Source organism: Mirounga angustirostris, unplaced genomic scaffold (genome assembly GCF_029215605.1).
Source record: "Mirounga angustirostris isolate CCGP_5_RB_7025 unplaced genomic scaffold, mMirAng1.0.hap1 SCAF_10, whole genome shotgun sequence".
Taxonomy (NCBI): domain Eukaryota; kingdom Metazoa; phylum Chordata; class Mammalia; order Carnivora; family Phocidae; genus Mirounga; species Mirounga angustirostris.
Window position 1 is genome coordinate 20,564,802 of NW_026991718.1, and position 17,736 is coordinate 20,582,537.

A 17,736-nucleotide genomic window follows, 5' to 3' on the forward strand; every position below is an offset into this window, starting at 1 on the left:
AGTAACTTTAAATTAAATATAGAGTCACTGAGCCACCTTGTGACCATTTCTGAGAACTGCATGTCTTCATTGTGTCACAAGAAACTCCCCTAGAGCCCTTCAGTCTGAGGTCCCATCCTGTAGGAGTTTGGTAAACATAGCCATACAAAATTAAGTGGGAGAGCCAGGCTTCCAGCTACGGAATGGACGGGAATAAAAGACACAGCGTAGGGAACATAGTCAGAGATGCCGTAACAGCGTTCCTGGTACCGGACGTAGCTGCCCACCTGTGGGGAGCACAACATAACACCCAATCACCATGTTGTCCATCTGAAACTAATGTAACATTTTGTGTCAACTATACTAAAAAAAAAAGTTAAAAGGCAAGCAATCTGTGAGAATTAAAAGGTTTATTTATGCAAATATTGAACTTAAATCTTTTAAAAACGGGAGATGGGGAACAGCTAGAGCTAAGTGTCCTAGAGAAGAAGTTACAACCTCCCTGTTTTCCGAGAGGAACGCCGATAAAAAGTGAGCAGGTTCGCCCTGAATCCAAGAGTTCCAGGATTTAGGAGCGCCGGGTACCACTGAGATGTCAGGCATGAGACAGTAGATGAACATGGGGCCGGTAGGAAGTCTCTTTAAGAAATAATGGGAGCGGGCGCCTGGGTGGCTCAGTTGGTTAAGCGACTGCCTTCGGCTCAGGTCATGATCCTGGAGTCCCGGGATCGAGTCCCGCATCGGGCTCCCTGCTCAGCGAGGAGTCTGCTTCTTCCTCTGACCCTCTTCCCTCTCATGCTCTCTCTCAAATAAATAAATAAAATCTTAAAAAAAAAAAAAATAATGGGAGCCCTGGGTGTCCCTGATCACCCCTCGCAGCCAGGAGTGGCTGCCACCCCTTCTGAAGGTTTATGATCTGCAGAAATGGAACAAGAGAGGCTCCAGACTCGAGGGCACCAGGAGGATGGAGGGAAAGGTGGGGATGAGGCACAGGATCGAAAGCAGCAGGTTCAGTGAACAACTGCATCTCTCTCTTTTTTTAAGATTTTATTTATTCATTTGAGACACAGCGATAGAGAGAGAGAGAGAGCGCATGAGCAGGGGGAGAGGCAGAAGCAGAGGGAGAAGCAGGCTCTCTGCTGAGCAGGGAGCCCGACGCGGGGCTCGATCCCAGGACCCCGGGATCATGACCTGAGCCAAAGGCAGAGGCTTAACCATCTGAGCCCTCCAGGCGCCCCAACAGCTGCATCTTAAATGATGGGCTTCTCAGACTCTTTCCTGCCTTCTCCCCTCCTTTCCCCCAGCTTTGGCAGCCAGACGTAGGTACCCAGGCAGATTAGGAAGGTCTCTGGAAAACCTGGCTCAAGAGAAAAGACTGACAAATAGTGTCACTTGGAGGTACACCAACTAAAAGGTCAGCTCCCTGCGGATTGTGCTGAGCTGAACCGTTCCAGTCACCAAGGCAGACGAACATATGTAAAGTTTCTAATCTACCTAAAACATATATGAAATCATTCAAACATATAAAAAGCATAGACAATAAAAATCCACATACCTGATACCCAGACTGAACAGATATTTGCATTCAATCAGATATTCAGTTCTGCATGGTGACATAAAAGAGAATAAAAAAACAAAGGAAATAAAAAAACTGCAAAAACCGAAGAGAAACCTCAAACACACTTTAATGAATATCCTTGGATACGACATGATATTGAATTCATAAAGCAAGAATAGGATGCTGGGGCAGCTGACTGGCTACATCAGTAGAGTACGCAACTCTTGATCTTGGGGTTGCGAGTTCTATCCCGGTGGTGGGTGTAGAAGCTACTTAAATAAAAGGGGGCCGGACACCTGGGTGGCTCAGTCGGTTAAGCATCTGCCTTCGGCTCAGGTCATGATCCTGGGGTCCTGGGATTGAGTCCCGCATCAGGCTCCTGCTCAGGGGGGAGTCTGCTTATCCCTCTCCTTCTGCCCTTCCCTCAGCTCATGCTCTCTCTCTCTCAAATAAATAAATATTTTTAAAAAAGAATTAAAAAAATAGGATGCTATTAAAAAAACGAGATAGAATTCATTAAAATAAAAACAGTCAACTGAAATAAAAGATTCAAGAGAAGAATTAGAAGGTGAAAGTGAGGGAAATCTCCCAGAAATAAAACACACAAACCAGCAGAGAGAGAGAGGGAAGGAGAGGGACATGGAAAAGAGGAATGATAAGGAATTCAGAGGGCCAATCCAAAAGCCAAAATCTGATTAATTGGAGGTCCAGAAAAAGAAAAGGAAGAGGAAAACGGGGGCGCCTGGGTGGCTCAGTCGTTAAGCATCTGCCTTCGGCTCAGGTCATGATCCCAGGGTCCTGGGATCGAACCCCTCATCGGGCTCCCTGCTCTGCGGGAGGCCTGCTTCTCCCTCTCCCCCTGCTTGTATTCCCTCTCTCTCAAATAAATAAATAAAATCTTTGGGGAAAAAAAAAAGAGGAAAACGAAGGTGATTGTCGGGAGAGAGAAGACAAGAAAACTGCCCAGAACTGAGGGTTATTAGTCTCCAGATCGGAAGGGCCTAGCCCAAAAGAATGAAAAATTACTGCACCAAGGAATGTTATCATGGCATTTCAGAACCCCAAGGATAAAAGAAAAGATTAAGAGAAAAAAAGGAAAAGCATCCAAGGGTGAGAGAGAGGTCACCCACAAAGAATTGAGAACCTGAATGATAGAAATTTTCCTAAAGTAATGTGGAGACTTAGGAAACAACGGGGCAATAGTGTCTAAATTTTGAATGGATGTTCTAGGTAAAGTTCTCTACTTATTCAACTTTCCGGCAAATAGGAAATGATGTCTTCAGATATACAAAGAGGTAATTTTTTTCTTCCCTTGCTCACCTTCTCAGGAATCTATTAGAGGACATTTTCTTTCTTTCTTTCTTTTTTTTTTTTTTTGAAGATTTTATTTATTTGTCAGAGAGAGAGAGAGAGAGAGCATAAACAGGGGGAGAAGCAGCCTTCAAGCTGAGCAGGAGCCCGGCGTGGGGCTCGATCCCAGGACCCTGAGATCATGACCTGAGCCGAAGGCAGACGCTTAACCGACTGAGCCCCCCAGGCGTCCCTATTAGAGGACATTCTTGAGCAAAATGAAAAAGTACCCCAAGAAAGGGAGCCCTGAGTCCCAGGAAGCCAGCCCCTGAGGGCTGTGCAGCTGGCCCAGGAAGCAAGCAACCTCCAGCAGACCCAGAGGATGTGGTCTCCCAGAGAACAAGGGAGAAATCTAAGTGGTGGGTGTGTCACACAGCTAAAGGACCGTGTGAAAGACCTAGGGAAGCTAGGCAGCAGGCTCTCTGAGGGCAGGGATACAATATGCCTCGTGTACCCCTGGGTCCCCAGGGCCTACCTGTTCCTGGCACAGGGTTGGTGCTCAGTCAATACTGTTAAATGAGCGAGCGAGTGAATGCATGGAAGTGACTTGATCCAGCTTCTTGATCTTGGGGTTGCGAGTTCTATCCCGGGGTTGCGAGTTCTATCTATGCCCACTTTAGCCAGGCAAGAAAGCAGACCTGCTCCCCTTCCCACTGCAGACACCTAGAAATAGAGGATAAATATAATTGTAAATGCATAGCTAAATTCTCAAAGCAAGGACAGTCTGAGGGACAAATAGGTCACTTAGAGACCTGCTTGCAGTGCTTTCACTAAAGATGCCCGGAGATGCCCCATGACATGCTGTGGTCACACAGCTGATGGTCACTGAAGGGAGGGTGGGGGGCAGATCGCTGTCTCTTCCCCACCAGGGCCCTTTCCACTTTCTCCTGGCGCCTCTGCTCTTACTTGAGAACTAGCAGAATTAAATGCACGTGTGTGGTGACCTTAAACCTTCCCATCAGGGTGGTGATTAGTCCTCACACTCGGTAAGAGGCAGAAAGCAGAGGGGCAACATTCCCAGCCCCTGGAGTTTCCCTTTTGCAGCTGGCTGCCATAATTAAAGGAGGAGCTGTTACTTGGGGCAAATGTTCAGTGTTGAGAAAACTGACTGGAGAACTCAGAAAGCAAATGTTTTCCAGAGAAGTGTCTCCAAACCATTTAGCACAGGGGAGATCTCTCCTGCCACACTGTTTCACACACGAGTAGGGACACAACTTGAAACATGCCGAAATCTCTCTAATACTTGGCCAAAATAAAAGCACTCTCCCTTGATGCCAGGCTCCACAGCCCCCCTCCAGCTCCGCGCCATCTCCCTGCTCCAGTTTATGCAGAACTCCCTGAAAGAGCTGTGTGTACTGGTCTCCAGCCCTTCTAGAGCATTCCCTCGGGGCCTCATCCCCTCCACCTCCATCAGGAGTGCTCTTGCCAAGGTCGGAGTGGCCACTAATTCTTGAGATGTTGACTCCATCTCCTTCCTTCCTGAAACACTTCCTTCTCCAGGCGTCCAGGACACCTCTTGCCCCCTCCCTCCCTCCTTCTCCTCCTCCTCAGTCTTGCTGGTGTCTCTTCATCTTCCTGACCTCTAAGTGTCAGAGTGGCTCAGAACTCAGTGCTCAGAGCACTTGTCTTCATCTACACCCATGGCCCCAGGGAACGTCCTGCAAGTGCCTGGCTTTAGACACCACATATGCCCTGAAGGCTCCCAGGGGAGCATCCCCGCAACTCCAGGCTCAGGCCCTGCCTGCTCAGCCACCCTCGGGGTAACTGCCCTAAGACACACCGATTCCCTTGCCCGGCGCTTCCACCAGGCTCCCCCCCTCCCCTGAGAAAATAGGTAGCACCGTCCTCACGGTGGCTCTAAGCATCCCTGAGTCCCTCTTTCTCTCTGAGTTCACAGCAATATGTCAGTAAATTTACCTCCAAAATATCCGCAGACCCCACTGCATCTCACCAGGACAGCTCTGTCTAGTCCCAGCAAGCGAGAATGGGAAAGCCCCAACGGGTCCCCTTCCTCCCTTGCCCATGGGCTCTTCTCAACCCAGCACACAGAGCGACCTCCGAGAACGTTTAGATCGGGTCATGCATGGTTCTTCCGAAAACACTTCAGAGGCTTCCCACCTCACTCAGAAGTCCTTAAAATGTCACCCATTGCCCCCCTTCCCATTCTGACCCCTAACAACCCACGCTGTGCCTTAGGACTTTTGCATTCGCTGTTCCTTCTGTTGGAAATCCGCATCCTCCCTATATCAGAACCACTCACACTGCTGCTTCCTTCTGGTCTCTGCCCAGATGTCCCCTGATCACTCAGGCCCTCCCCGGATGCTCCACATAGGATAGGAGCCATGCCACCCCTGCCCTGGAGGCCCTATCCTTTCCCCTTGCTTTCTTTTTTCATCCAGTTCTTCCCACCATCTGCCATATTAAAATCTCCCGGTTTAGTAGGTGACTGCCTGTCTCCCACTGGGATAGAAGCTCCATGTAGACAGGGGCTCTGTCTCTCCTGTTTGCTGCTGTGTCTCCGGGCACCTAGAGTGGCCCCTGGCACACAGAGCGGGCTCAGTAAGTGCCTGTTGAATGAATGAATCCCATCTCTTGCCCTTACTTCCAGCTGGGAACTTCTCAGGAAAGGGAAAAGCAAAGCAGACATTCTGGAGGCATTTTCTCAGGGTCATGGAGGGATTGGCGCCCCCCAAAATGCTTGTCTCCCCCCTCCAAATGCAGAATTCCCTGTTCAGCAACCCACCTTTTTATTATCTGACTTCAACTAATCCTGACTTAGGAGACATACTCCTTGACTTACGTGTTCTCATCCCCATTTGGCACATGAATAAATGCAAGCTCAGCAAAGTTATGTAACTCGCCCTGATCACACAGCTAGCAGGGAGAAAAACTGGTTCAATCCCGGGTGGGTCTGACTCCCAGACCCGGGTGTTTACCTCCCTCTGATGTCCACGCCCTAATGAAGGGCTATTTTCACTCCTTGATATTTGTAATGAAAATAAAGCAGTACCTTAGGAAATAATATAAGAAGTGTATATACTATGATATTATAAAAATGGGAGTTTGCATCACACAGAGGTAAATTTATACAATTGATTAGTTTATAATTCCTTTTTTCAAAACTGATTTTTATTAATATTTAATTTCCCATAATAGTGTAATAAGTATTCAAATAAAAAAGCAAATAGAATAGACTCGTGTTATTTATAAAACAGCATTATATATATTTAACAAGTCTCAATAAATTTAAAAAGATTGAAATCATAAAAAGCATCTTCTGGGGGTGCCTGGGTGGCTCAGTCGGTTAAGGGTCTGCCTTTGGCTCAGGTCATGATCTCAGGGTCCTGGGATCGAGCCCTGCATCGGGATCCCTCCTTAGTGGGGAGTCTGCTTCTCCCTCTGCCTCCCCCGTCCCCCACTTGTACTCTCTCTCTCGCTCACCCTCTCTCAAATAAGTAAATAAAATCTTAAAAAAATCAAAAGCATCTTCTCTTTTAAAAATTACAATGAGATACCACTTCACACGCGTTAGAATGATTTTAACAAAAACAATCAAAAAAACCACAAAAAACTCCACCACAAGTCAAGTGTCGGTTAAGTGGAGAGACTGGAACCCACGTTCACTGCTGGTGGGAATGTCAAATGGTGCAGCCACTGTGGAAACCAGTTTGGTGGTTGCTGAACACAGAATTACCATATGACCCAGCAAATCCACTCCTAAGTATGTAACCAAACTAATTGAAAACAGGTGTTCAAACAAAAAATGTGTACCGGAATGGCCAAAGCAGCCCTGCTCACAATAGCCAAAAAGTAGAAACAACCCACATGTCCATCAACTGAAGAACAGATAAACAAAATGTGCTATGTCTATACATTGGAATATTGTTCAGCCTTAAAAATGAAGTGTTGACACATGCTATAAAAGGGATGAACCTAGAAAACACTGTGGTAAGTGAATGAAGCCAGACACAAAAGATCACATAGTGTATGATTCATTTATAGGATATGTTCAGAACAGAAAAATCGCAGAGACAGAAAGTAGATTGGTCGTTGCCAGGGCTGGGGACTAGAAGGCCTGGGGAGTGACTGCTTAAAGGGTGTGGAGTTTCCTCTTGGGGTGATGAAAATGTTCTGGAGCTAGATAATGGTGATGGTTGCACAATGTTGTGAATGTCCTAATACTACCAAATTGCACACTTTAAAATGATAAATTTTAGGGGCGCCTGGCTGACTCAGTGGAGTGTGTGACTCTTGATCTTGGGGTTGTCAGTTTAAGCCCCACATTGGGTAGAGAGATTACTTAAAAACAATTTTTTTTTAAAAGATTGTATTTACTTATTTGAGAGAGAAAGAGATAGTGAGAGAGAGCACAAGTGGGAGTGAGAATGGGAGTGGGGCTGGGGGGTGGGGGTGAGGGGCAGAGGGAGGGGGAGAAGCGGGCTCCCCGCTGAGCAGGGAGCCCGATGCAGACCCTGATCCCAGGACCCTGGGATCATGACCTGAGCTGAAGACAGATGCTTAATAGACTGAGCCACACAGGTGCCCCAAAAACAAAATGGTAAAAGTCTTTAAAATGGTAAATTATATATTACAATTTTTGTGACCATAGTTTTTAACGATAGCATTATATCATATTTAATTTTATCAGTAGTTTAGTAGTAAATTAAATGCTTTCTTCGGAAGTCCACTTATAAATAAGTTGAAATATGTAATTTGCTAAAAACTTCGAAATTCTCATGTTCCATGTAACAGCCAATGGTTTCACAGTGAGTTTTGGGTTTCTGCATTGAATCTACTTGTGAGGCCAGGAGCATGACATAAAGGATCAGTTCAACTTACCAAGAGGGCTGTTCATTCACTATGTAGGTGACTGGGTGGGAGCTGTCCCACAAGTTCTGGAAACTTCTTGGCTTGACTAGATCAGTAAGCTCAGGGCTCTCAGTTGCTGCCTTCCCTCCCTGCTGCCAGGTGACCAGAAGCCTGGTGCAAACAGGGGCAAAGCAGGGGTAAGGGTAGATTTGTGGTTGGCTTTCCTGATTATTATTTTTTTTTTAAAGATTTTATTTATTTATTTAAGAGAGAATGAGAGAGAGCACGTGAGAGGGGGGAGGGTCAGAGGGAGAAGCAGACTCCCTGCCGAGCAGGGAGCCCGATGCGGGACTCGATGCGGGACTCGATGCGGGACTCGATCCAGGGACTCCAGGATCATGACCTGAGCCGAAGGCAGTTGCTTAACCAACTGAGCCACCCAGGCGCCCTGGCTTTCCTGATTATAAAACAACAGCCATGTTGTGCTCTTTTTGTGATGGGAATAATTTCATTTCCTACAAAAATGGGGAAGCTCTCCTTTTCCTGTCCTGATTCAGATATAAGCCAATATATTATCTCCTAGAATTTGTTGCCTTCTTCAAAATGGAAGGAAGGAGGGAAGGAGGGAAGGAGGGAAGGAAGGAAGGAAAAGGAATGGAGAAAGGAAAAGGAAGGAAGGAAGGAAAAAGAAGGAAAAGGAAGGAAGGATGGAAGGAAAAGGAAGGAAGGGAGGGAGAGAGGGAGGGAGGAAGGAAGGAAGCTGACACTTCCTGGTAGCCATGAATATTGTCCAGGCTCTGTCTGCTACTCAGATTGGTAGAGCAGAAGTTTGTAATTTTATCGAAGTCCGATTTTTCTTTCATGAATGATGCCTTTGGTGTTGTATCTAAAAATCATCACCCAACCCAAGGTCATTTATGTTTTCTCCTATGTTAACTTCTATGAATTCTATAGTTTTATATTTTACATTTAGATTTATAATCCATTTTGAATTAATTTTTGTGAGGATGTAAGGTCTATGTCTAGATTCTTTTTTTAAAAAGATTTTATTTTTTTAAAGCAATCTCTATACCTAACGTGGGGCTCGAACCTACAACCCCAAGATCAAGAGTCACATGCTCTACTGACTGAGCCAGCCAGGTGCCCCTAGATTCCTTTCTTTTTTTGCATGTGGATGTCCTGTTTTCCAGCACCATTTGTTGCAAAGACTATTCTTTCTTTCACCATTGAATTGCCTTTGCTCTTTTGTCAAAGATCAGCTGACTCTATTTGTATATGCCTATTTCTGGCTCTCTGTTCTCTTCCATCGATCTAGTTGTCTTATTGCTCAGATGGGAATTTCAGTAGAATTATTGGACAATCTGTCTCAGCAGACAAAGGCAAAGCTGTTAGATCCTCAGCAGATCATCAACTTGATTCACACAAAAGATGTTGGACAATTTCTACAGTTTTGCTTCATCATTTGCTGTCACTTGGGCCCAAATGACACTGAGTCCATCCAAAATGTCTATTCAGGCAAATGTGGTTCTGGATGGTATGAAAGACAAATAATACAAAATCTCACTTTTAGAAAGCAATTTGAATAAAGTCATTTTTAAAGGATTCTGAAACTTGTCATGTTGTGAAAGTGAAAACATTTAAAAGCAAGAGATGAAAAGGATAATGCAACTTCAAATTTAAGAACGCCTTACTGTGGGGCACTTGGCTGGCTCAGTTGGTAGAGGGCGGACCCAGGGTTGTGAGTTCAAACCCCATGCTGGGTGAAGAGCTTACTTAAAAGAAGAAAAAGTCTTAGTGAGGGTGAAGCTTAACTAGAAGAAATTTTACAAAATAAAAAATAGGGGATAAGGAAAATAATGAAACATGTTGATCATTTTTTACCTTTTTAAGCTTAAAATACTATTTAGAGTCAAAACATTTTGTTTTGGATAAACATGTATTATTTAGTTAAAAATAAAACATATTCATTTAAAAAATATACAGTTTGGGACGCCTGGGTGGCTCAGTTAGTTAAGTGTCTGCCTTCGGCTCAGGTCATGATCCCAGGGTCCTGGGATCAAGTCCCACTAAGGACTCCTTGCTCAGTGGGGAGCCTGCTTCTCCCTCTGCCTGCCACTCCCCTGCTTGTACACACTCTTTCTCTCCGACAAATAAATAAATAATATCTTTTTTTAAAAAAATACACAGGGCGCCTGGGTGGCTCAGTCGTTAAGCGTCTGCCTTCGGCTCAGGTCATGATCCCAGGGTCCTGGGATCGAGCCCCACATCGAGCCCCACATCGGGCTCCCTGCTCCGCGGGAAGCCTGCTTCTCCCACTCCCCCTGCTTGTGTTCCTGCTCTCACTATGTCTCTCTCTGTCAAATAAATAAATAAAATCTTAAAAAAAAATACACAATTTATAAGAGGTATAGTTTGATTTACTGTGTTCAGCGCTGTTGACCAAAACTTAAAGTTCTAGCTTCCTGAAGTAAATATTTCATGAGTTATTTATTTTTAGGAAGGAGCATTTCAGGAATAAGCTATAGATGAGGATTAGGCCTCCATTCCTCTTTATCCTTACAGTACTCTCTTTTTTATGATAAAATAGAAACATGCCAAGAAATTCCCTTGAATAGACTCCTTTCCACATTTTCTCTTCTTTTTCCTTTTTATTTATTTATTTTTTTAGTGAGCTCTATGTCCACCGTGGGGCTTGAACTCATGACCCTGGGATCAAGAGTCACATGCTCTACCAACTGAGCCAGCCAGGTGCCCCTCCACATTTTCTTTTGCAATAACAAGCTACATTCGGTAAATTGCAAAAGCCAATCAAATTGTGGTTCTTTTACATCTTGCTGCGTTCTAAGTGATTCCATAATTCACACCACAGAGATAAGAAGGAAAATCTTAAGTGAACTACTCTTAACTGTAGAGGACATATAAAAATGAAACTACCACAGTGTTACACCCTGACTTGAATGAGGGCTAAGAGTCAACAAATTAAACTCAGTTTTTAAATGTCATTATGAACGGCTCAGTTTTTAAAATTTTTTTTAAAAAAGTTTTATTTATTTAAGTAATCTCTATACCCAACATGGGGCTCAAACTCATGACCCTGAGATCAAGAGTCCCCTGCTCCTTCAACATGGCTCAGCTTTTTATAAGAATACATGGTGACGTGGGTTTTTTTTATATTTTTCTTTTTTTTGTATTTTTCTTTTTATAAGAACACATGGACCCATATGGCGCTCCAACTATCAGCAATAAGAAAGACTTCCAGACTGTTCTTTGGTCTATGCAGCCTGCCAGCAGAGAGGGCAGTGACTATGGTGTTCCATCCACAGAGATATGCAGCAGGTGGACCGGATTGTGGACACATTTCCCTCAGATGACAACACGAGCTTCTTACTTGTCCTTAACTCTAATGAGCATCTCTCCCCTGGACCCAACAGATAAAGCTGCCTGGAGTACAGCTGACAAAACACTATAAGGAAACAGTAGTCCTTGAAGAAATGGCTGATTCCATTCTTGGGCTGGGCAGGGACTGTGCAGAATGACCCTGGAACATCCTATTGTTCCAGAAACTTCCAAAGAACTATGGAATCCCGACAATGGAACAGAGGAACTAGCTGAAAGGTGCTCCCATTGGTCAAATACAGGACAATGTGAGTGTCACAATGAATGAAAAACTTAGAAGAACTTGCGAATTGTTAATCAATAAAGGGAGGGGGAGGGCAAGTGCCTCTTTACAGTGGAATGCTGACTGATACGTGTGGAAATGACAGAGGTAGAAAAATTATTTGGCAACCATCACAGTAATAATTGACTCAGGCAGGAATCAGAATTGGATGCTATCCTGGGATGCAAGTGTGTTGGGAACAGGATGCTTACCCAGCCAAACATCTTCCCACCAATTCTTTCTTAATCCCAAAGGGGGAAAAAAGTGCCATTACAGTGGGGACACTGGCAGACACCACCTTAACCAAGTGATCCAAGTTGACATCACAAAAAATGGGACAAACGGGCATCACCTGTCTCCTGATGTGATGTGTTGAGTCTTCCTGACAGTGATGCATCAGCCAGAACTGATCATTCTACAGAGCAAATGGTCTGTATCTTCAAAACTATCAATTTCTTAAAAGTTCAACAAAGGCTGAGAAACTGTTCGAGATTCGACCACAGACATAACAACTAAACGCAATGCATGATCCTAGATCCTAGATTAATCTTGGAGAAAAAAACAACAACAACAACTCTATAAACTATAAAGGACAATATTGGGATAATAAAAATTAAATATGAACTGAATATTAGTATTAATATTAAATTTCCTGAATTTAAGAATTGAATTCTAGCTGTGTAAGAGAATGTCCTAGTTCTTAGGAAACACACAATGAAGGATTTATGGGCAAAGGGGCTTGATGTCTGGAACTAGCTTTCAAATGGTTCAGAAAAAAAAGAATAATAGGTATTATATTGTGAATCTAGGTAAAGGACATATGGGAGTTTGTTGTAATATTCTTGCAACTTTCCTATAGGTTTCACTTTTTTCAAAAGAAAAAGCCTAGTTGGAAAATAAAGTTGTGACACATCTGCTTCTGGTAATAGTTGAGTAAGATCCTGCCAGAGCAATTTTACACAGAAAAAAAACAAACAAAAAAACCCCTCTGGATTTAACACACACACATAAAAACAGCTAAAGGAAGCCCCCAGAGAGTGGACTATAAATAGCAAATAAAAGTAAAAGGATCTCGGGCGCCTGGGTGGCTCAGTTGGTTAAGAGTCTGCCTTCGGCTCAGGTCATGATCCCGGGGTCCTGGGATCGAGCCCCGCATTGGGCTTCCTGCTCAGCGGGAAGCCTGCTTCTCCCTCTCCCACTCCCCCTGCTTGTGTTCCCTCTCTCACTGTGTCTCTCTCTGTCAAATAAATAAATAAAATCTTTAAAAAAAAAGTAAAAGGATCTCTTTAAAGGCTGGAAAAAAAAAAGGTATCAACTAAGAATTCTATATCCACTGAAAACCTCCTTCAAGAATAAAAGTAAAATAGGGATTCTCAGATAAAAGAAAATTCACCACCAGCAGATTCTCACTACAATAATTGCTGAAGAAAGTCCTATAGGCTGAAGGGATATAATACCAGATGGAAACTTAGGTCCTCAGAGAGGAATAAAGACCATCAGTGGGTAAATGTAAAGGGTCTGTTATTTTCCTCTTAATTTCATTATTTTATGTATGACTCTTTATTTTTATTTTTTATTTCTTTTTAAGACTCTTTAAAAGTGACGACACTGTCGGGGCGCCCTGGTGGCTCAGTCGTTAAGTGTCTGCCTTTGGCTCAGGTCATGATCCCAGGGTCCTGGGATTGAGCCCCACATTGGGCTCCCTGCTCAGCAGGGAGCCTGCTTCTCCCTCTCCCTCTGCCACTCTCCCTGCTTGTGCGCGCTCTCTCTCTCAAATAAATAAATAAAATCTTTTTTTTTAGATTTTATTTATTTATTTGAGAGAGAGAGAGAATGAGAGACAGAGAGCATGAGAGGGAGGAGGGTCAGAGAGAGAAGTAGACTCCCTGCCAAGCAGGGAGCCCGATGCGGGACTCGATCCCGGGACTCCAGGATCACGACCTGAGCCGAAGGCAGTCGCTTAACCAACTGAGCCACCCAGGCGCCCTAAATAAATAAAATCTTTAAAAAAAAGTGACAATACTGTCTTGTGGGGTTAATAAGATATATGTAGATGGAATCCATTTCACGCTATAGTATATTGGAGAGGGGACAGATGGATTTATATGTTGCAAGTTTTCTACATTTAGTATGAAGCAGTACTGGGAAAACATGAGTGAATAATGGAATCCCTAGAACAACCACACACACACGCACAGTGGAAAGAAGTATAGCTAAAAAGCCAATAGAAATAATAAAATAGATTAAAAAGAAAAAAAAAAGAGGCAGGAAAGGAAGAACCAGAGGAACAAAAAATCAAGACAAAAAGAAAACAATAAAATGGTAGGAATAGGAAGGAACTTCCTCATCCTGATAAAAGTCACCGACAAAACCCCCACAATTAACATCCTACTCAATGGTAAAAGATGAAAGATTTTCCCTCTAGAAAATCAGGAACAAGGCAAAGATGTCTGCTTTCACCTCTCCGATTCAACACAGAACTGGAGGTCCTCACCACTGTACAAAATAAAAGGCATACAGATTGAAGACAGTCAAATAAAACAGTCTTTGTTTCTATAGACAAACGATCATGGACATAGAAAATTCCCAGGAATCTACAAAAATAGATATGAAAACTGGTAAGTGAATTTAAGAAGTTTGAAGGACAATATATATATAAATCAACTGTATTTCTATACAGTTGCAATGAACAATTGGAAAAATTGTCAGCTGACAGACATCTGAGGACAGTCACAATTTGGAATCTCTATGATGGCATAGTTGAAGTTGCTCACGGGACAGCTATATTATTATTTTTTTTTAAGATTTTTTTTTTCTTTTTAAGTAATCTCTATACCCATTGTGGGGCTCGAACTCAATACCCCAAGATCAAGAACCGTGTGCCCTACCAACCGAGCCAGCCAAGAGCCCCATATATTCTTTGCTTTTTTGTTTCAAGTTTTTATTTAAATTCTAATTAGTTTACACATAAGTTGTCTGATTCTTAATATTGCAAAAGACAATCTGAAGGAGAACAGTAAGCAGAGGTTGAACAAAATGTTGGAACTATATGTCCATGGAAATTACTTAGTGATTGTGCATGAAATGAAAGACAATTCCAAATAAATTGTCGAAAAGTTATGTGTGTTTACTGCAAGTAATAAATGCCTAAATTTGTAATAAAGTGGTAATGAAAGAATGTCTTTTTTTTTTTTTTGGAAAGAATTTCTTTTATCAAAGAAAATTGATGTTGAATGAGGCACAGGATGGTGATCTCCCTGGGTGCCTATGAGGGGGCAAGCTGGCTGTCTCCAGCTGTGGAAGACCTGCTGGGCCCAGAACCCTCTCTCCCAGCGGGCAGGCCTTCACCCACCCCCACCCGGAGGGGCCTGGCTGGGGGGCCCCCCCGCTCCTCCCTCTGGTGGGCAGCGGGATGCCTGTGGGGAGAATATTCAAACACAAAAAACTTTGAGGCAGGCAGGGCCTCAGATACCATCAGGTCCTACACCCTCATTTGTAAAGTTTAAACTGGCTTCTAATTACCAAATAAATGCCTCTTCACTATATAAAACTTTGGATAATATTTTAAAATTAGAGAAACAGTATCACTTATTCCATGACCCAGACACACTTTCAACATTAGAGCAGGGCGCCTGGGTGGCTCAGTCGGTGAAGCATCTGCCTTCAGCTCAGGTCATGATCCCTGGGATCAAGGGCCACATTGAGCCCCGCATCCAGCCCCCGCCTCCAGCCCTGAATCGAGACCCGAAATGAGCCCTGCATCCAGCCCCTCACTGAGCCCAGCCCTCATTGGGTTCCCTGCTCACTGGGGAGTCAGCTTCTCCGTCTGCCCCTCCCCTCCGATCATGGGCAGGGTCGCTCTCTCTTTCTCAAAAATAAATAAATAAAATCTTTAAAAAAAAATGAGCGCATGTTCCCTTTGTTTCTTTTTTTATAGTTCATTTATTCATGAAATGCTATCCTGACTTTTTTACATTAACCTTTTACAATGAGGATTTCCCCCAATCATTACGATTCTTTTGTAAGCATTATTTCTAATGGGTGTGTGGTAGTCTTAGAAACGCCTAATGACGGTACAGCTGCCCGGTCCAGATACAAATAATATTTATGGCAAAATCATGGTGATGGTGGCACAATATGGTGAATATGCTAAAAACATTGTATAACTTTAAATGGATGAATTGCATAGTATGTGAATGATATCTCAATAAACTTTTAAAAAAAATTAAGAGGAGTAAACAAGTGCACAGAAACACATGGAGGATTCATAAGACTATTACCTCTACTTTTCTGTACATTTCGAATTTTCTAGAATAAAAAGTTGGATACAGTATTTCCTAGAATTCTCAGAGGTGCTGACCCAAATGTTCTCTGGCCTCCTATAGTTCATGGACTCAGAGAAGGCTACCTGTCCCCTAGATGGGGTGGGGTGGGGCCGTTTCACACACAACCCCGGCCAGGGCTGGCCCCTTTTGCCATCTTTTTACTCCACTGACGCTTCTGCCCCACTCACGGGCTGCTCGGCTAACCCCTGGCCACTGGGCCAAAAGTGGGCCTCTGCCAGGGCTCCGACCCCCTCCCCGGCCCCTCCACTGACCTCTCACGTGTCCTCCCCTCCACCCAGTAGGAAGCCACCTTCTACCTGTCACCATCAACCCTGTCAGCAGAGCAGCTGGGATCCCAGTGACCCAGCCCAGGCCTCTGCCTCTCAGCCAGACCCACACTCTCCCAGGGCTGGAAAGCTCAGGCACAGCCTCATACACCACGCAGGCCCCCTGGCTCTCTCACTTCCAGATCCAGCTGCTCAGACTGGCTTTTCTACTGACCCATCTTCCTACCTCACCTCGCTTCCTGGCTCTCCGACTTGCCAACCATCTTCCAGAAACCTCCGCCTAAGCTCTAAGAAGTTCGGACTCTAAGTGGCACTGAGTTCCTTCCCAAACGGCGCCTGAGCCCCAAGCAAATCCAGGGATCTCTGTATTGGGGCACTTGTGTGTCTGGTCCCTGAGCTTTGCCAAGCATTAAAAAGTCCTGGAGAGGTTCTGGAACTCTACAACAGTTAGGAAGTGGGTCCAGCCAGTTACGTGGTTCTGCCTGATGTCTCACACGTGTGTAGTCCCTGACTCAGTCCCCATTCAGAGCTGTATGCAGGGCTTTTGGCATGAACTACGAAGGGTGGCCTCAGGGAGAGAAGGCTGGGGGAGGAACAGAAGTCAGGCTGGGACAAGCAGGCCTGGAGAGGAGGAAGGGCTCCACAGGACACATGCTAGAAGCAGAATCACCAGGACTTGGTGACCAGGTGGATGTAAGTAAGGGTTAAGGAGATTTCCAGGTTGGGGCACCAGGTGAAAGGTGATTCCTTAGCTGGGATAGAAGGTAAAAGAGGAGCAAACACAAGCGTGATTGTTGAAACGGAAGGCCTGTGGATGCTGCTTCCGGGGTGGAGGTGCAGAGCTGGAAACTGAGGCCTAGCGCCGGGGTGAGTCGGGGTGAGCCTCTGCCAGAGCGTGAGAAGCCGCGGTAGGCACGGCTCAGAGGCATCCTTCAGAGACAGGGTGACCGACCACATGGCCCAGTCCTGGTTTACACCCGCTGTCCTAGAGTCTGGTTAATGCCTATTGTTCCACCTGGCACCTCCTTCACTCAGAAGTGTCCTCGTCTGGATGACAAATGCTGTGGTCACCCTACTCAAGAGAGCCTGCAGGGCAGGGAAAGAAAAGTGACTAAGTCAGGCTCCTTTCACCCACTTGCTTCTCTTGGCCTCCTCATCCTCCTCCTACCTCTGACCCTCCATGCCTGCCTTAGACGCCTGCATTTTCCCCTTGCTCTACCTTCTTCTTGCCCACTTCCCCAGGAGCGTGCTCCTCCCCACCCCACAGACCATCCGGGTTAGCCCAAGTCACAGCTGTGGTGGCTGAAGGAAGAGCGAGCCCGAGGGCCAGCCGCTCAGCCTCGGGGCAGTGGACATGGAGGGAGGCGGCCTCCGCTGGGCTGCGGGCCCGTGGGCCTGGTTATGGAGTCAGCACTGGCGGAGGCCGGCCTCCTCTGCTTTCCTGTTCTGTTATCTTGGGAGCCAGGCATTCCTGCTCTTGGAGTTGCCCTTGCTTCCTCTGCAAAAGATGGAGATGGGACAAGTGATCAGAAATGTCTTCCCACTGTGAAGTTGTGTTCACCTTCTCTGGTGCCACTGCTCATGGGGCTCAGGTCACACGATGTGGGAGGTCAGTCCCCTCGAAGAGAGGGTTTGCATGCACCTGTGTGGGGGTCTCCCTGGGTTGGGAGGCTGAGGACTAGAGTCCATGGAGCCCTTTAAGGACCAGCTGGGGCTAAGGCCTACTTTTGGCGGCCCAGGCCCCTCCGCAGGCCTGCACCCGCCCCTGCT

General features: G+C 45.2%; 1 long non-coding RNA gene across 1 annotated transcript; it reads right to left on the minus strand.

Annotated features, from left to right (window-relative positions):
- Positions 1–145: 145 nt before the first annotated feature.
- LOC135361720 (uncharacterized) lies at positions 146–16,360 on the minus strand. The gene is made up of 4 exons (XR_010405473.1): positions 16,198–16,360; positions 3,363–3,550; positions 1,535–1,582; positions 146–266 (listed from the first exon to the last, which is right to left on the minus strand). It is a non-coding gene; the product is annotated as an uncharacterized LOC135361720 (long non-coding RNA).
- Positions 16,361–17,736: the final 1,376 nt, after the last annotated feature.